The following is a 20565-nucleotide window of genomic DNA, read 5'->3' on the forward strand; positions in this document are numbered from 1 at the left end:
TGTGGAATGGTAGGTGACAACTAGGGATTTGCAGTCAGAAGGGGTTTTATTTCTGTATTGAAGCAGGTTCTCTTGGGCTATTTTGGGTGGCCTCTTCCATGATGTGATCTACTTCTCTAGAGGAGTGTCCTTGTTTGAGGAAAGTGGTTTAAAGTGTGTTAAAGTGTGTATCCCGGACTTCCTCCTCAGAGCATATTCTGTGGTATCAGAGTGTCTGGCTGTAGATAAGATTTCTTGTTGTGTTTGGGGTGGTTATTGGATCTAGGAAGGTAGGTGTGGTGATCTGTATATTGGTGTCTATGGGGTTCCATTGTTGAAGCTGATTGTGGTGTCCAAGAAGTTGATGCTGGTGTGGATATGTTCTAAAGAGAGTTTGATGGATGGGTGATGATTTCTGAAGTTGTGGTGGGAATCTATGAGGGAGTGTAAGTTGTCTGTCCAGAGAATGAAAATATCATTGATGTATCTCAGGTGGACAGTCTTATGTAGTGGCTAATAATTCCTTTGTACTTACTACACACCGTTACAGTTTAAACTTTAACTTGGAGCGAGGTGGTACATAGATAATAATAGTGTCTAGCTCTCTCAGAGCATGTTAGCCAATTTAATATGGGAAAATACTTTTGATCACATTGGCCAAGTCAACAGGCTTTGGGCTGTGGAAGTTGCTTCATGTCTTCACACAGAAAACTGACATATTCTTAATAATAAATTCCTCATGGCTTAGAAGGTTTAATCAAAGTGTAAACTATCCTATACTTTCATGCAACATAAAACATCTAATCATTTTTGGCTTTGGAGATAGGTATATAGTGAGTTTCTAATACCTGCCCAGCTATCCCCTCATAAAACTAAAGCGTGTTAGTATTAAGCTAAGTTCAGTGCACATTAAAGTTTGGCTTCCTCTTGTTAAAGAGCTGTTTTGAGGAGTAATCCCAGTTTTCCTGTAATTTTAACATAACCTGTTTGAAAAAGAGCCTTTCTCAGAAGCTAACAGTACGATTTGGGCATTGAGAACAAAGCCACTCACTTATCTGAAATTAAGAGATTTTAATAATTTTTTTTTCATTTTTTTGCAGATGGAACAAATATGATGCATAACTGCTTTAAAAATTCTTGTTAGAGCTAAAAATACAGTGCTTACAGTATGAGCAGAGAAGTGTCAAATTGTGTTAAGAAAAATAATAATAATTACCTCACAGACATTTGTATTGTGGTATGTGCTGTGACATGTAATGCACTTTCATTTTCCCAGACCTTCTCAATGCTTACGAAGTTAAATTTTTGAAGCTGAGTGAAGTTTAAGTTGTTTGGACCTATACTATAAGCTTCCAAGATCCTACCCAGTAGAACCCAGCATCTATTGTTGTTCCGCCCTGATGGATTATGTTTGCATATTCTGTTCTAGTTCATCCATATCTATGTGTTGTATGAGCTAAAAGGACATCAGTTGTTTAGTTTGAGTTTCCATTTATTTGTTTGTTCTCCATTACCGGTTATAGAGTGGTCCTCTGATGTTTTTGTTCATTTCTCCTGTGGAAAACTTTAGTTTCTTTTACATTTTTTTTAAAGCAGCTGTTGCAGTTCAACTAAACAACTAACAAAATCATCCAAAGCAGAGGACTTTATCTACCCAGACATCTGTTGGGAAAATAACACAGCAGGGCACAGATTATCCAACAAGTTCTTGGAAAGTATTGGAGACAATTTTTATTTTAGCTGTTGGAGAAAGCTACTAGGTGTAGAGGCTGTTCTAGATTTGATTTTGACAAATAGGGAGGAACTGGTTGAGAATTTGAAAGTGGAAGGCAGTGTGGGTGAAAGTGATCATGAAATGATAGAGTTCATGATTCTAAGGAATGGCAATGGGGGAAACAGCACAATAAAGATAATGGATTTTAAGAAGGCAGACTTTAGCAAACTCAGGGAGTTGGTAGACAAGGTCCCATGGGAAGCAATCTAAGGGGAAAAACAGTTCAAGAGAGTTGGCAATTTTTCAAGGAGACATTATTAAGGGCACAAAAACAAACTATCTCACTGCATAGGAAAGATAGGAAGTATGGCAAGAGACCACCCTGGCTTAACCAAGGGATCTTCAATGATCTGAAACTGAAAAAGAGTCCTACAAAAATTGGAAACTAGATCAGATTACAAAGGATGAATATAAACAGTGCAAGCACGTAGAGATAAAATTAGAAAGGCCAAGGCACAAAACGAGATTAAACTAGCTAGAGACATAAAGAGTAACAAGAAAACATTCTACAAATGCAGTAGAAGCAAGGAGAAGACCAAGCACTGGGTAAGCCCATTAGTCAACGAGGGACAGGAGGAAACAATAACAGAAAATGTGGAAATGGCAGAAGTGCTAAACGACTTTTAGTTTAATAGCATATGTACATGTAACATGGTGAACGCCAGTGAAAATAAGGAAAGAACAAGTTAAAAATTACTTACATCCTAGAATACTCAAGAAGCTGACTGAGGAGATATCTGAGCCATTAGTGATTATCTTTGAAAAATCATGGAAGATGGGAGAGATTCCAGAAGACTGGAAAAGGGCAAATATAGTGCCCATCTATAAAAAGGGGAATAAGGACAACTGGAGGAATTACAGACAAGTCAGGTTAACTTCAGTAACAAGAAACATAATGGAGCAAATAATTAAGCAATCAGTTAGCAGACTTGGAGAAGATAATAAGGTGATAAGTAACAGTCAGCATAGATTTCTCAAGAACAAATCATGTCAAACCAACCTAACAGATTTCTTTGCCAGAAGCAGTAAATGTAGTATATCTTGACTTTAGTAAGGCTTTTGATACGGTCTCGCATGACCTTCTCATAAACAAACTAGGGAAATACAACCTAAATTGAGCTACTATAATGTGGGTGTGTAACTAGTTGGAAAACCATTTCCAGAAAGTAGTTATCAGTGCTTCATAGTCAAGCTGGAAGGACATATCAAGTGATTTCCTGCAGAGATTGGTGCTGGGTCCAGTTCTTCAATATCTTCATCAGTGATTTAGATAATGGCATAGAGAGTACACTTATAGAAAGTTTGCGAACGATACCAAACTAGCAGGGGTTACAAGTGCTTTGGAGGATAGGATTAAAATTCAAAATGATCTGGATGAAATTCAATAAGAACAAATGCTAAGTACTCCACTTAGGAAGGAACACATATAAAATGGGAAATGACTGCCTAGGAAGGAGTATTGCTGAAAGAGAACTGGGGGTCATAGTGGATTACAACCTAAATATGAGTCAACAGTATAACACTGTTGTGTTTATAAAAAAAAAAAAGAAAGCAATCATCATACTGGGATGTATTATCATGAGTGTTGTAAGCAAGACACGAGAATTAATTCTTTCATCTACTCCGTGCTGATTAGGCCTCCACTGGAGTATTGTGTCCAGTTCTGGGCACCACCTTTCAGGAAGGATGTGGACAAATTGGAGAAAGTCCAGAGAAGAGCAACAAAAATGATTAAAGGTCTAGAAAACATGACCTATAAGGAAAGATTGAACAAATTGGGTTTGTTTAGTCTGGAGAAGAGAAGCCTGAGCGGGGACATAACAGGCTTCAAGTACATAAAAGGTTGTTACAAGGAGGAGGGAGAAAAAATGTTCTTCTTAACCTCCGAGGGTAGGACAAGAAGCAATGGGCTTAAATTGTAGCAAGGGAGGGTTAGGTTGGACATTAGGAAAAACTTCATAACTGTAAGAGTAGTTAAGCATTGGAATAAATTGCCTAGGGAGGTTGTAGAATCTCCATCATTGGAGGTTTTTAAGAGCAAACATCTGTCAGGAATGGTCTAGATCAGCAGTTCTCAACCAGGGGCCAGTGTTAGACTTGCTTGGGCCCAGGGCAGAAAGCCAAACCCCCACCGCATGTGGGGGATCTGGAGGATGGCGTGGACTGCACTCTTAGCAAGTTTGCAGATGACACTAAACTGGGAGGAGTGATAGATACGCTGGAGGGTAGGGATAGGATACAGAGGGACCTAGACAAATTAGAGGATTGGGCCAAAAGAAATCTGATGAGGTTCACCAAGGACAAGTGGAGTCCTGCACTGAGGACAGAAGAATCCCATGAACTGCTACAGACTAGGGACCGAATGGCTAAGCAGCAGTTCTGCAGAGAAGGACCTAGGGGTTATAGTGGACGAGAAGCTGGATATGAGTCGACAGTGTTCCTCTGTTGCCAAGAAGGCTAATTGCATTTGGGGCTGTTTAAGTAGGGGAATTGCCAGCAGATCGAGGGATGTGATCATTCCCCTCTAGTCGACATTGGTGAGGCCTCATCTGGAGTTCTGTGTCCAGTTATGGGTCCCACACTACAAGAAGGATGTGGAAAAATTGGAAAGAGTCCAGCAGAGGGCAACAAAAACGGGGGTTGGAGCACATGATTTATGAGGAGAGGCTGAGGGAACTGGGATTGTTTAGTCTGCAGAAGAGAAGAATGAGTGGGGATTTGATAGCTGCTTTCAACTACCTGAAAGAGGGTTCCAAAGAGGATGGATCTAGACTGTTCTCAGTGGTACCAGATGACAAAACAAGGAGCAATGGTCTCAAGTTGCAGAGGGGGAGGTTTAGGTTAGATATTAGGAAAAACTTTTTCACTAGGAGGGTGGTGAAGCACTGGAATGGGTTACCTAGGGAGGTGATGGAATCTCCTTCTTTAGAGGTTTTTAAGATCAGGCTTGACAAAGCCCTGGCTGGGATGAATTAATTGGGGACTGGTCCTGCTTTGAGCAGGGGGTTGGACTAGATGACCTCCTGAGGTCCCTTCCAATCCTGATATGATATGATATGAGTCTATGACTGAAGCCCAGGGCCCCAAGCCCCACCACCCAGGGCTGAAGCCGAAGCCTGAGCAATTGCCTTCCTTGCTACCCCTTAATGCCAGTCTTGGCTTTCATATGCAGAAAAACAGTTGTTGTGGCACAGGTGGGCCGTGGAGTTTTTATAGCATGTTGGGGGGGGGGCCCTCAGACATAAAAAGGTTGAGAATCCCTGGTCTAGATAATACTTAGTCCTCCTTGAGTGAGGGGAACTGGATAGAAGACCTCTCGAGGTCTATGATTCAAAGCCAGTTTTTCTCCTAAATGAAAGTGCTTTAGCTCAAGGCCTTATAAGTTTGGCCTTGTGGGAAATAATTAAAAAAGAAATTTGGTCCCAGGTGGGTTAGTGGAGTATTTAGAGGCTGCCTGAGAGTTCTAAGTATCAAGTCTATAGCACCTTGGACTACAACATCCATCAGCCTTTGATAATGCAGATGCAATTAAAAATCAATTTGGCTAGAGTAGTACTTTTGATTTGGAAGAAATAGAAATGTTAAAGAAGCATCTTATCTTACATTTAAAAATAAAGTTTCTAGTCGTTTTCCATATTAAGATAGCCTTGAACCCATAAAATAATGCAACAAAAATCAGTACGGTTGAAAAGGAACAAAAAATGGGGATCTGCTTCTTCTGTTGATCATATCCACATGCTTTTATGAAAGATGAGTCAGGAGTATATCCCAAAGAAAACATCTTTCTAACCTTTCTGAAAATCCTCTGGTCAGTCCTGTGCATCATGGTTTGATATTGGTGGGCAGGAATCAATTGTTTTTAGGGGTTGTGGGGTGTTGCAGTCAAATGCTTTTTCAGGCTTCTTCAAAAATGCTAAATGCCAAGCCCCACGTTAGTTAATGGAAATGGTTTTGCAGTTTACTTCAGAACTCTGTCCTGAGTCCCCTGTCATAGACCACTACCCACCAGGATATGGTAGATCCAGGTCCAAACTTCAGCTTAGGTGATTAGATTTTGCCCTCCTAATTCCTCCTGAAGTTTCAGTAGGATACTCCATTCTTAGTTTCCTAAACTGTTACATAATATTGGTATAAGATATTAAATAGTGGTATCCTCCTCACACACACACCTTCTAAAGTATTTTGAAATTAAATTACCTCTGCATACAGTCTGTATTTCAATATGTAAATATGGCATTTGTGTATATAAAATGAAAGTGAAACTAAGTAAGATCAGACGTGGTGAGGAACTGGACTGGAGATCTTTAGAGGAAAGAATTGAAGGAATTGCTGACTGTGATACAGTTGGAAACCCTCTTCCCCCTCAGCCAGTACATGACTGGAACCTTTGCATTGCATTGGGGCCACTGCACTCTCCTGGATGTCTTTTCCTTCAAATGAGATGTAAAACAGAGATCCTGACCATGTGTAGTCATTTAATATATCCAATAGCATTTTTCATAAGTGTGTTTCTCATTAATCCCATTGTCCTGGCAGAATTCCAATGTGGACAACTCTATTGTGTATAATTCTGCTGTAATTTACCTTTGTAATTACATATTTTGTTTTGATTACTATTTTAAGTAGATTAGGGATTTTCCCCTTCCCTTCCCTTTGGAAGAAATGTTCTATAATGGTCATGACTGAGGGTGACTGCTGTGTTCCACTGAATGATGCCTATATATATATTTTAGTCTGTAAACTCATTTGGGATTTTTCTGTACAGAAGCTTCTGAATAAATGTAGAGTACTAATAATGTATGTTGCTGTACAACTGTTTAGGTTGTGCTACATGTTTAGTTCAAGTAATGGTGTTTCTATTACAAGAAGAAAAACTCTGTCCTCTATATAAATTATCCCCTGAAGGATGTGGCACATTATATGAATTTGCACTAAGAATGCTATAAATCATCACCAAAAGCATTGGAAAAACCTTCCAGAACTGTGAAGGTGTGGGCTATCTAATACTTATCAGGTGATGACATAATATTGTAGTTCCTAACTGTTAGATGGCTTATGCTGTAAAGTATTACAAGGTGTTGCTGTGGTACAGAGTGTGATGATCTTACCAAAATAGTAGTAATTGGGAATTTGTGTTGCTTTTTGAAATCAAAATATTGATGAATTTTTTAAAAGAATTAGATATTGGTTCTCTGGAGACGATTCTCTACTACCATGTACATATAATGTCACCACATAAATATATAATAAAATGTTAAGGTACAATAATTGATGTATTTAAGACAGTTAAGTTGTAAGATTCTTGGGGCAAAGACTGTCTCTTTGTGTTGTCTACAGAGGTGAGCAGAGTGCTGGTGCTTAACAAGTAAGAATACAGTGGTCACAATTTTGTTTCTAAGGAAGAGACTGTGTACTTGGGAGGTTCCCCCCACCCCACCCCCACGCTTGCTCTATTGGGATTCGATACTTCTGAACTCCTTTATGCTTTGAATTTGTCAATCAGGCATCCAGTTGACAGTTACTACACACATTACACAATGTTGTTCGACTTCAGTCCTGATCTACAGCCTCACTGCTATTTAACTACCATGCCTCCTGAATAAAGATCTTTAACCATGATAAACTACATCGTCGTTTTGCATGAAAGGACAAAAGTTTGAGAAAGTGGGTTAGGAGATCAAGATAACGTAACCTGTGACCTGGGCTTAGTTTGAGTATAGATCTCCAGATCTATACTACTACTATACTGTGCTACCTTGCCTTTTTAAACAAATTTAGACATATAGGTTTTTCTTTTGTATTTGTATACACATGTATAGATAATTTTTATGTCTACCTCTTCTCTCATGTTATGACTTAGAAGACATGGCCAGATGATGCTACGGTGCCACCAGCTGGAAGCAATGAGGAAAACCTGAGACCCTGCCCCTGCATGATATAAATCTCTGCCAGACATGATCCCTTTAGTTTGCTTTGCCCCCTTTGGAACAATCACCCGAGTTGTTTCTTTCTCCCTTCTTCTGCCTCTCCGCCTCCCCCTTTATTTCTCTATAATGAAGGGGGAAATAGAGAAGAAAAAGAGGACAGCCCTTCCTATTCCTGATCTCCCAAAGCAACCCTACAGCAACCATGCCAGGTCTACCCCTCACTTTCTTTGGAACATTAGCTCCACCACTATGAAAAGCCACCTGCTGATGTTTCATCGGATGCTTGTGTGAGGGATGTATTTTCTCAGGGGTACTCAATAGAGTTCAGTCCAAGATTGAAACCTTCCTTGTTCTTCTCAAGCCTCTGTTAGAGATTAAGCAAAGGAGTTCTTCTTGTCTGTTGTACAGACCTGAAAGATGTCTATGTACATATCTACATTCTATATGACCACTGATGCTTTTTTCATGTCACCACCAGGAAGGACCATTACCAATTCATTACCTTTCCAGTTGGCCTGTCTTCCCTTCTCCCCTCCTCCCCCTGAGTATATGTGAAGATCCTAGTGATGCTGATCTCCAGTCTTTGTCATGAGTGGACGTTTGTCCCCTTATCCTTGTTTGAGCTCTTTCAACCTCTTGCCTTAAGGGGTTTCAGCAGAGTTACCTTTTGCAGCACTCCCATTTCGGTCTGATCCGGAGCTCTCTGCTATGAAAATCTTTCATTTCCCTAGACAGACTCTTGTTTCTTGTTAAGCATTCTGTTGACTGTCCGGGCCTCCTCCCTGGTTCTTGCCAGTAGCAACCTTCAGTTATTGGGATGCTACTTAAGCCCAGATCCACAAAAGCGTTTAGGCTCCTCACTTCCATTGAAATCAGAGGAAGTTAGAGCCTAAATCCCTTTGTGGATCTGGGCCTTAGTCCCTTGGGTGTGGCTAATTTTGGTTTCTGGTAGTTCTGTGGTGGCCCTGACACCCCTGGTTCTCATACCTGATGAGTGTCAGAAATCTAACCCCCATCCCTTTTGTAAGTAGGGTCCCCTTACTGATTTGAGCTCTGAGACTCCTCTCTTCCTCCTAGATGCTTGCAGAGAACTTGAATCTTCCCTCAAGGGCCAGTGCACTGCTCCCACCTGCCCCATACACAAATGATTACATGGCTACAGAATGGAGTTGCTTCCTAAGGGATGATTTCTTTACCATAGTGGCAGACTGCTTGGTTAGCAGCAGAAAATGTCTGCCTCATGTACTCTTAGGATTTGTTGGATCTTTTCAGCCTGCTTGAGTCAAGGAACATCACTGCCCTATTACGCTCATTCTGGCATGTTTTGGATTTTCTAATGTCAGGCTTCAGCAAAGGTATCAGCATCAGTGCTCTCCATTTGCATCCTCTGCTATAGTGGCTATTCAAGGCCTTATTGAGTGCAGGGACATTGTTCCACATCCCTAAATTGAGAAGTTTTTTCCCATTATCTCTACAAAGTGGTGGTTCATCCAGTCAGTCCTCAGCAGCACCTAGACTTTGCCTTGCTGGCCTGATTGGGGGTCCCCTTCTGAGCCTTTTGGGCAGGCTCCTTTAGCATTTATTTTCTTTTAAGACTCTTTTCCTTATTCTGGTCACCTTTGCCAGGTGAGTGAGTGAATGGAACTCCCTTGTCATATATTCATTTTACCTGCAGCTCTTTCCAAACAAGGTGGGGTTTTTTGCTTCCTCCAGAATTCATTCCTAAAGTGATTTCTGAATTCCATGTGAATGAGACCATTGTTCTCCCTTCTCTTTGCCCTAGATACGCGGCTGCATTTGTTGGATATTGAGTTAGTTCTGAAGCATTCTTTGTCATTTGCAAGAGTTTATAAAGTTGTGCCCTGAGCCACTGTCACTAGGTAAGTCTGACTGTATTCTGATAGCATGCGATCAAGCTGGTAAACCTCATCCCAAGGTAGTAAAATGCCATTCAATTAGAGTCGCTACACTGTGGACAGTGAGAGCTGAGGCATCTGCTTTGGATGTGTGCAAGAGAGCAACTTAATCTTCTCCTCACCATCACTATCAACAAGTTATCTCCACTTCTTGGGCTGCCTTTGCAAAGTTGTGCTAAGAGCAAAAAAATTAAGCTTGCCTCTTGGGCATCTATATCCTTTATCTGTCCATGACTCCTGTGTCATAGGGTGGGAGGAAAGAGAGATGTACAACAAGGGAAAATTACATACTTGGTAATTGTGTTTGTCATAGTCTCCTCTTTTCCCGTCCTGCATTTCACCCTCCTCCTCTCTTGGAGAATCACTGGTACTGTCTGTACAAAAGTTAGAGGAGGCGTGTTCTGGCAATATTCAATCTTTTGTTCTGTCTGTCTTTTCATCTGTGCTGTGGGAGCACCTTTCACTAAAGGGACAGAGTGGGCCTGAAGTCTACAGAAAGAGGAGTGGTTTGTGCATTTCTTTGCCTCTTTGCTTGCAGTTGGAGGCAGCATGAGACTCTGTCTATGATTCCTGTTTCACAGGATAAAAGAGGAGACTGCAACAGTTACCAGGGATTTAATGTTCCCTTTTCTTCCCCTTTTCAGTGTACTGTATATATAGGTTGGCTTGTGTGTATGGATGTATTTGTTGCTTTACTGTGCCTGGATAGCTATCTAAAATATGCATTCGTCATCCCAAACACTGAAAGCCAGATACAGCTTTCTCCCCCAGTTTGTCTTGAGTATGCACATGGATTTACAAGTCTTTGCACCATTAACACCAGTGTAAATGACAGCAGAATCTGAATCTAGCCAGTGTTAAATAATAAAAACCTTTAAAATAATTCATGCTAAAAATGGTTGGAGAAACCATGATTTCCAATCCTCCGATATGGGCCAAATAAAGAAATTAAAAAAATCAAACTTGTGTGTGTGAAATCAGAGCTTGTCTAGACGAAGAGTTAGTTCACAGCAAGATGGGGTATAAATCGACCCTACGCTAGCCTGGCATGCACTAAGTGTTCATGTGGACCCTGCTGCTGCGCACTAAAAGTTCTCTAGTGTGGCTGTCCAGTAGATTGGGCCTCCTTAAAGTATTTACGGTTCTTTAAATTAGGCACATGCATAATTCATTACTTTCTTATTTCTGTGCAGTGAGAAGTAAATGTAGAAACAGAGTAAGATGGTGGTGATGATAGCTCTTGCAAATGTAGCTTAAAATTGTAAGCAAAACAAGTTAATACTTTACCATGGGGATAAAAAATCAATGTAGAGGAATTATTTAATCAATCTTAGTTGATTGAAGCCTAAAAATATAACTATATCTCAGCTGAGTGCTGTTTATAGTGCAGTTTTATATCAGTTGAGTGGGGTTTTTTTTGGCTGTCTCATGTTCTGTGGCAGAGATATTCTATTGGACTTCAGGGGGACTGAGCAATATAAAAATACTAATATAGATATAGGCTTCTTGATTATGAAACGTTAAGTGAATATCCAGTCTAAGCATCTCTTTCAAGGGTAGCAGCATCTATGGGCTGTAGTGGTGCATGTGGTTATCTCAAGTCAGTTTTTTCATGCTCTAAGAAAGATGATGTGGAAAACTATTCCCCCTCCACCCAACATCTCAGGGGAGGGGACATTTGCTCTGACTTCAGGGAGAATACAGTGTTCCTGGAAGGCAAATGTGGGGGAAGGGGAATGAAAAATCAGACACCCCCCCCAAATGGAGAAGGGTGCATGTTGAAGCCATGCCCTCTCTTCAGGTTTTGCTGCATCCTTTTGGCTGGCTAAGGGAGATTTGTGGTAGTTTATTGGCTCCTCACTGGTAAGTTGTATCTTTCTCTGTGCATGTTTTTGTGGATTTTTTTCACACTAGGTGAAATTAGCTGAGGTCTTATGGGATTTTTTGCCCTCCTTGCAGCATTGTGGAGGCACAATTGGGGCACAGACTGGGATTTAGAAGCCTGTTAAAAGAAACTATAGAAATGTGTAGTTGTTGCAACTTGTGGTAATGTCCAGTGCGGGTAAAGGCTAAAAGGTGCAGCTCCCAGAGGTAAATAAGACCTATGATTTGAACTTGTGGACCTTGTACCTGTAAGGAGAGGCCTAAAGACACTCTGTAGCCCATCCCCACAGAGGAGGAAGGTGAGGGGACTCAGAAGTGAACTGAGTCCTGGGAGGTAGGTTGTGGAGGGGCGGTTCTACCTTGAGTTACTACTTATATAGTGGGAGCCCTGTAACCCTCTACTGGACCCAGTTAAATGCTGGATATGTGAGATGGGGGAAGGGGAGGCATACAGCACCTCTACCTGGTGTTACTTTAATAAAGTTACAGCCTGCCACTTAAAATCCACTGTAGTGTCTCTTTTGTTCCCCTGAGTGTCCCGAAGAAACTATTGGAGTGAGAGTATCAGAGGGGTAGCCGGGTTAGTCTGGATCTGTAAAAAGCAGCAAAGAGTCCTGTGGCACCTTATAGACTAACAGGCGTATTGGAGCATGAGCTTTCATGGGTGAATATTGGAGTGAGACTGACTCATGCCAGTACATTGGAAATCTGGCACTGATTTAAATCTGGCACTTCAAGTTTTAAACTCCATTTCTGGCAGCAGTTTTAAGACTTTTAATCAGAGAACATACAGTACACAGCCACGTACACAGACTCCTATAATGGAGGCTAAAATAGGAAAATGAACAATTTTCTATCACTTCTGTGCAAGTATGCATTTACTTGCTAAGTGTAGCTTTTAAAACAATGTGTATCCAAATCAGTGCAGTTGATCTCTGTCAGGTATCCCTGTTTCACCTGCCTTGCAGCTTAACATGAATGTAGTGATTTAATTGTTCAAAGATGCACTTAAAGATTTCCTACACTTTTGTCTGAGACAAAAAAATTAAAAAATGGCTTAAAACTTCTACAAAACACTGTGGAGGTGAAAAGTCAAAGTTAAGGGTTATTGCTGAATGAACAATATTTATAATGAGTAAAATTATACAGTTTTGCTTCATGATTAATTTATTTCATTTATGAGGTCTAGAAATGTTACTATGTCTACCATCACTCTTCTCCTGAAGGATAGTTTTATGGTTAGGCCACTAGATTAGGACTCACGAGTTCTTAGTGTACACTTCCCTGTTGTGCCACAGACTTCCTGTGTGTCCTTGGGCAACTTACTTAATCTTTTTATGCCTCAGTTCCCCATATGTAAAATACATATATTTTCCTAAATCACAGGTGTTGTGAAGATAAATCTATTAATCTTTGTGAGGCACTCTGATATTACATTGGTGGGAGCTATATAAGTAACTGGAGCGAGTAAGACAGTGAAATCAATTAGAAGTCCTGTCAGCTAGGAGTATGGGAACACAAATACATTTTATGATGACGGAATGTTGTTTTAGTGTGAAAAGCACGGTACTCTGAGTCAGTATGCACCTGGATTCTATTATTAGCTCTGCTCATGACTTTGTGTCCCCTTGGGAAAGTCACTTAATTTCTCTGTACTTCGGTTTACCCATCTGTAAAATGAGCATAACAATGCTTACTTCACAAAACCGTAATGATATTTAATTAACAAATGTTTATAAAGCACTAGGAGATTATCAAACAAAAGATGTAAATACTTCAGTGTAGTTTATATGCACGCTATGTTGGTGCTATTTGAGGCCATCACTCTTTTGGTTAAGGTTAGATTTAATAATAAAATTAACACTGTGGGTGTGTAGTACAGACTTTTAAAATCATATTTAACTTTATTTCAAAGTCAAACTTCTTCATGTAAGGCAAGTGATATATTCCTCATTCAGAATCACAGGGTGTATAAGCATAGGTGTCTGGATGAAAAATATTATAGAAGTGTGGAGTATTTATTATTCATTACTGGTGACGAGCTAACCTGAAAAAAATCAGAATTTGGGAATCTGTTGATGCTTCTTTAAACTTTAGGCAGCCACCCCTTCCCAGCCCTATAATATATTCTGGAGGTGGTAGTCCTGAAGCATTCTATTCTTTTCCAGTGTCTTCAGAAGGGATGGAGGGAGGAAAGGTAAACCTATTGTTTGCTTCATTCTTTCTGGATTTTCACGTGACTGCCAGCTGATATCCTTCCCCTCCGACCTCTTTTAGGGGAGTCAGTCTGCTTATTTATCAACCTCATATCAGATAGTTTAAGGTCATGTTACCAACCCAACCGTTGGCAGAATAAAAATGCTTCCTTTTGTTTAATATTTTGTTTCACCACCTGGATGACTGTACATCAGACCATTTTAACTGAGTAGCAGGTTACTGATTATTTGGGTAATAATTTCATAGATGTAATGTAATGTTTCATGTATAATTATTATTAACTTTTTATTCATTGTGAGGAGAACAATCTGACCATTCAGATAATTTGTTAGAGTTTTTGGATTGCTTAAATAACTGAAAACTATTTGTGTGAATGGAGCCCTCCTCTCCACCACACAAATAGTTTTTCTTTATAAGCTCACAAATATTGAAGGAAGTCTTTTGATCAGTCACAAGCAAAATTAATGAGAGCTTTGATTTCCTTCAACAATAAGTTTTAATTAAATCTTTCGGTAGAATCAGCATGTTTGCTAAGCAGGAAAACAGTATAGAAGGCCTTACAGCAGTGGCGGGCAACCTGCGGCCCATCAGGGTAATCCACTGGTGGGCCGCCAGACAGTTTGTTTACATTGACCGTCCCCGTGGCTGCATTTTGCCATTCCTGGCAATGGGCTGCAGTGGGCCGTGCCTGCGGACAGTCAATATAAACAAACTGTCTTGTGGCCCACCAGTGGATTACCCTGACGGGCCGTGTGTGACCCGTGGGCTGCAGGTCCCACCACTGCCTTACAGTTTATATTTAGCAGGAAAATATTTCTTTCCTCCAGACATCTAATGACATCACCAGTTTTTGTTTTTCTGTAGATTCGGAACGAGTTAACATAGATGCAAAAAAAATAGTCCTCCCGTCATGGAGGCATTGGTCACTGCTAACCCTCTTCCTTAGACACACACAGTCTGGCTATGTTGGAAGAAGGACAGGAGACTCTGGATGTGGTTTAATTAGGCTACAACTTTATTCTTAAATGTCTGGGAGTACCCAGCAGATAAAAGTGTATAGTGAAGTTAATTCCATGATCATTTTGCTATATACCTGGGAGGGGAGGCTTCTGTAAAGCCTTCCCCTTACCCATCCTGGTCCCCAGCCAACTTGCTGCTGGGACCTCACTATCCCCACCCCCTCGAATAAGGGTTTAGGGGGAAGACTATGTAGGAGGGAGGGGGTTGGCTCCCTATCATGTCAATTCTAGGAGTCCCAAAGCTCCCTATTTTTGCTCCTTTAAGGAATACCTCCTTTAAATCCATTACCAATCCATTTTATCTGAGCACTGTATCCCTTCCCTAACTCCAACCTTCAGCCAATAAATGTTGTAATGTGAATTAGACTACCAGTTTTTTAAAAAAAAAATGCAACAGCTCATATGCCTCTGTTGTGTGAGATATTCTTGCTGAATTTCTGGAACTTTAGATAATTCAGTGCTGTCATCTGCCTATATCCTGTGGCATCCTAAAAATGCTCCACTTGGGTCTTTGCATTTCTGCTGAGCCTTAAATGTTTTTTTGGAGATGCCCTGGCTGCCCTGCAGTACTGTGCATGAGAACAGGTGCTTCAGAAGGTGCTGACAGAGCTTTTTGAGGATGTGGAGCTGGATGACCATCTGGCACTCTAAAGGAGAATCCCAGTCCACAACTCTTTCAAAATGCCAGAAGGATGGGGGGGAAGAGAGATTGGAAGACTGACAGTCCTTTGCCCAAAGATAATTTGATTTGCTATGATAGAGAGCCAGGGAGCAGTTGAATTCTCTCCCATTTTACTTTAGGAAAGGGGATAAAGAAAAGAGGGCTGCTAATATCAATTTTCCTAAAGTGGCATAAAGAGGGGAAACCTTAGAGAAGATTTTGTAGGAATTGTTTGCACTATTATTTATTTTCTGTAGTATCCACAGTCTGCCAAGCTTTAAGGAAGATACAGTCTCTTCTTGCATGCATGCCAAATGTGAAGATTTTAAACAAAGCTATTTTTAAATGACCAGAGTACAGAGTATTTTTCATATCCAGACAACTTAAGATTTTACTAACTTTCTGAGGTGAAAAAAAGTCTCTGGGGTAAGACCAAACTAAAAATATATATATTTTTTATCAAATTTTAACAGCAACCGAAAATAGGAATTCAGAAAAAAAGTATTAATTTAGACTGTTGTTGATGCTATAACCCAAATATACCTACTACAAGCAAGGTTCACATACCAAAGAGGAGAGTTTGTTGGAGCTGTAGTTCTTGTCATCCTTAAAGATCTGTGTGTCTCTGTCATTACAGGCTCTACCTCTAGATAATCAACTATAACGTGAGTAATGCATCCTGAGTCAGAGGTAACATGCATTCTGCTTAGCAAAATGAAACAGTGGAGTCAGCCTGCAACTAAAAAGACCTGCCGTGATTAGATCACATTGAAAAAAATTGATGTTGTAAATTAATTTTAAGTTACTTCGATATTAATCTTAACTTTTAAAAGTAGACAGGTAGGCCTCTTAAGTCATATCATGAGTTGAAATACAATGTGTTAAAACAAACCCAAGCAATCCCATCCAAACGAAACCAGCTCTGAACCCTTCAACAGGATTCAAATAAAGGAGTTTGCTGTAAATGAAATTCTCCTTTCCTTGAATGCTTAACTAAGTACTAAAACCTTGGTGTCTTTTTTGTTGGTTTTGTTTATTCTTCCTCTTTACAGAACATGGGATAATCCACAGAATTTAAGATAATAAAATGCATTAAATATGGTGGTGTAAAAACATTGTTGCTTTGTAAATTACTCCTGCTCTTTGGTCAAATCCTACATGTTGACTAGCTGACTTTTATTAATGCATTTTGAAATTCCATACAAGAAGCTAGTATTAACGCAATATTTAGAAATCAGGAAATTCAGTGCTGAGTTTGAAAGCTCAAACATAGCTTTGCCACACTGTGCTTATTTTGCAAAATATTGTGTAATTTTATATCCTTTTAAATATTTGTCTCATAATAAAATGAAAACTGGAAAGTCTTGCATATAGCAACATTGGGTGTCCAGATTAGGTTTGTTGTTTTGTAGATCTTGAGGTAAACAAGACAAACTGAAACAGAATCATTTAGTGTTGTATAGTAATGAAAATTTAGAAATAAATGGCCCTGAATTTAATTTAGGTGGTAAGTGAATCGACTTATCGAAATACATATATGTTCCTCTTCATGCAGCCCACAGAATAATTAGCACTGAAGTGCCTCTTTTTGGTACATGGGTTTGTGTGTGTTAGGGCAATTTGGAAGGAGCTTCTTTATACAGAATTTTGGAGACAATTGTAATACTTGTGACTGCTTTTCATTTACTTTTCTAATTCTTTCCTTGAAGCAGTTAGAAACATATTTTATCTAAGGAATTCAAATTGCTTTACCAAGGAGAGCGTATATCATAGATGGGAAAACTGAAAGTACAAAGGCATTATGTCATATGGGCTAGACTTTGCCTCTCCCTAATGTGATTATATATTGTGGGTGAAGATACTAGGGTCCCAATAGTATCACCCAAAATTTGACCCATCCAGTGTTCATACGCGTGTACTCAGTGATTTGACTGACAGCTAGTTCTCCTGTCTAATGTAAGGTGACTTGTCTTGCTTACACAGTTCCCCACATGAATAAATGCGAATAGCAGTAAACAGCAATTTTGGCAGCAAATCAGCTAGCTTTGCATGAAGTAGGAGGATAGCTACTTGGAATTTGGGCAGGCCTTGCAAGAAACAATCCAGCCTCTCTCAACAGCAGGATCAAAAGAACAAAGCAGTTTTGATGACAAAATATGTGTACTGTGTCACACAAAGAAAGGCTGGACTACAAGTAGCCAAGTTACCCTCCTGTCTTGTCTCCAACCACAATCCCACTGTTGGCCTACGCTGACGTGAGGGTGCCCTAGACTCCTAGGGTTGTTGAAAGTCTGAAGTCTTAAAGGGGAAATTGGGAATTGCTGGGGTGATGGTAGCAGGGAGATCTTGAAGAGAGATCCTGGAAGATAACTTTAGTTTACTTGGAAGAGGGCTTTAATCCAGTGCCTTTAGAATAGCTTGCTCTGACATTTTTCAGTTTCAGGCATGCTTCCCCTTCTCTTCCTACTTTTAATCGCCCCCTCCTCCACTAAAATAAAATTAAATTTATCGTTCAGTTTGTATTGCTACTTCTGTTTTATTCTGTTTTGCTGGGGTCTTACAATGATCATTGGTTTGTTTATGCTTCCCAGAGATAATCAGTGCTGAGTAGCAGTTTCCCTTAATCTATCCTTGCCAGTCTGATAGCTGTCTTGTTCCCTCAAGAATCTTAGTATTTTCTATTCAAGAGAGATGAAACAGTGTGCGGACTGACTGGTCCAGAAGTGAGATTCTTACAAGGGGATCAATGAAAGCAGAAGGTGGACTTCATTTGAAGATTATAGCTAATTTTTCATTGGAAAGATCTTAGTCAAATAAAATTGTTTTTGCTTCAGAGAATCTAAATTGGAATGTACAATGCCTAATAATTTTCAGTGTTCTTCTTTAATCCCCAGAATTCTCACTCAAGGTTAGAGAATCTTCCATTTATTTGAAAGTACCCCAGGAAAGGGAGGACAGTGTTCATCTCAGCATAGTTTGAAAATGTGCATTAAGTAGTTTTTAAAAACCTGCCAGTATAACCAAAAAATCAGTTAATATATCTTTCTGCCTGTTATATTTAGAAAGGGGATGGCATTAAAGCACAAGGCATGATTCTCTCATGAGACCTCATTCCAACTTATATGTCAAGAACTTTGCATTACTGCCATAACTCTGTAACTTGCACCATATCGTCTTCTTCAAGACTCTTAGCTTTGCTTTATTCTGCACCAGGATCCTTCACAGAAATCTTTTCAGTTGATGTGCACTGTTATAGAATTAAAATTAACAGTGGGTTACATATAGAGAGGTGTTTAACAAGTCAGAATTTTAATTCAGTCTTTCTGGCAGCATAAAGGAGAATGAAATTACAGATATGTTCAAGGTGGTAACTTTCCTTGGTCCTTAAAAACTCACAAAATGTTGAACACATCCATGTGAATCAGAAAGCACCATTATGGACACACAAAGTGGTTTTTCTTAAGATAGTAGTACTCAGAACCAAAAGTTTTAAATTTTATTCGGTAACCTAGTTGCTACACATATTATTAAAGTAAAATGGAGACTATGGCAAGATGGAGAATGTATTCTACGAAACTTGATAAATAAATATGTGTAGTTTTATTCAAAGTACTATAGCAAAATGAGTAGTGGTTTTGGATTGAAAAATACTGGGAAAGGACATATGTGAAGAAGTTAAGGGGAGTGTGTGTGTGTGTGTGTGTGTGTAGGTATATATGTATACCTTTATTTATATATATAAAGTTCCAGCCACGCTTAAAAGTCCAGTGTGGAGTCCAGAAGGGATTCCATAGGAGCAATTATGTCAGTGTTCTGCTTCCTTGTTTACACTGATATACTGTACAAACACACCTTGGTGGAGAGAAGATGAGAATTTAACATTTCATGCAATGCATTTTGCTGTACCGAGAAAGGATGACTAGGTTCACTGTAGCACATGAAGAATGATGATGGCAGCGTTCCTGTGCCTGAAGACCATTGACATAGGCACTGTTGCTGACTTTGATCAATATGCCAATCTGAGATCAGCAGCTCTGAAAATAATTGGTGATTGGAAAAATCAACATGTGATCTGGCATAATGGATGAACAAGCTAAATAATATGTATATTTTGAGCATCTTATATTACCCTTATTTTCTTGGCAGCATAAATGTGGTTACCAGTTTTGCAGTAAGTCTTAGTTTGTTCTCATGCACCCAAGAGTAAATTCCTTGAAGTAAAAGGGAAACAACATAAAGATGTGTTTTACTGCTATACTAGACTAATGAAGGACACATCAGTGCTCCATTTCTTGATATTTTTCCATCTTATCCTTCCATAAGTAGCAGCATGCTAGAGGTAGCACTGTACTATGTGTATTCACTTCATAGGTTTGGAAATTTCATATACCAGTTAGAAAATTTTCTTGTAAAAAGAACAAAATTAAGAATATTTTTAATCATGATCCTTTAAAGTTAGGAGAAAACATAGTTATTAATGTTTAAAATGAGAAAAGGAGAGCCAGACTTTAGGGATGTAAAATATGTTAAACACATAGGCTAAGATTTCTGCTTTCTAAACACATAGGCTAAGATTTTCAAGTGACTTGCGATTTTGGGTACCTCCGTTTTTAGGCGGTCAATCTGAGACACCTTAACGGGGCCTGATTTTTTTTTTATTATTATTTTTTAGAATACACTGAGGGCTTGCTCTCTTAAAATCAGATATCTTTAAGGTGTCCCATACTAGCAATCTAAAATCTATCATTAGTCACTTTTGAAAAACTTACTCAACTTGTGTACCATAACAACTTTCCTTTTTTCAAAAGCTATGTACAACAAATTATTCAAAAAAAAATCTATCAAGTATTTAGAAGAAAAGGAAAATTAGTCTTTTCACACTCGTCAAGTGTCATATTTCACAATATTTGCAAAGTACTGTAATGTAAATGGGAAAATTTATTTTTGAACTGATGTTCAAGTACAGTAGCTAGATTAAATTTCATTTATTAATTTATTGTAATTTAAATGGATGAAATTATTTAGAATAAAAATTCAAAAGCTGTGGTGTTTAAATTAACAAGCCCTTTAAATTTATTTTATAGCATTGTAAAGAATAGAAGCCTTAACTGAACTCTGTTATGCTTGCATCTGACTGAAGTAGTAATATTTTAATGGTGTTTACAGTCATATTAATAGTATAATATTA

At 39.2% G+C, this 20565-nt stretch overlaps 1 protein-coding gene across 5 annotated transcripts in view; it reads left to right on the plus strand.

The window, feature by feature from the left end:
• CNKSR2 (connector enhancer of kinase suppressor of Ras 2) overlaps nucleotides 1-20565 on the plus strand; it is a 368883-nt gene that overhangs the window by 194813 nt on the left and 153505 nt on the right. The window lies entirely within an intron of this gene.

This window comes from Mauremys reevesii, linkage group 1 (assembly GCF_016161935.1).
Source record: "Mauremys reevesii isolate NIE-2019 linkage group 1, ASM1616193v1, whole genome shotgun sequence".
Classification (NCBI taxonomy): Eukaryota; Metazoa; Chordata; order Testudines; family Geoemydidae; genus Mauremys; species Mauremys reevesii.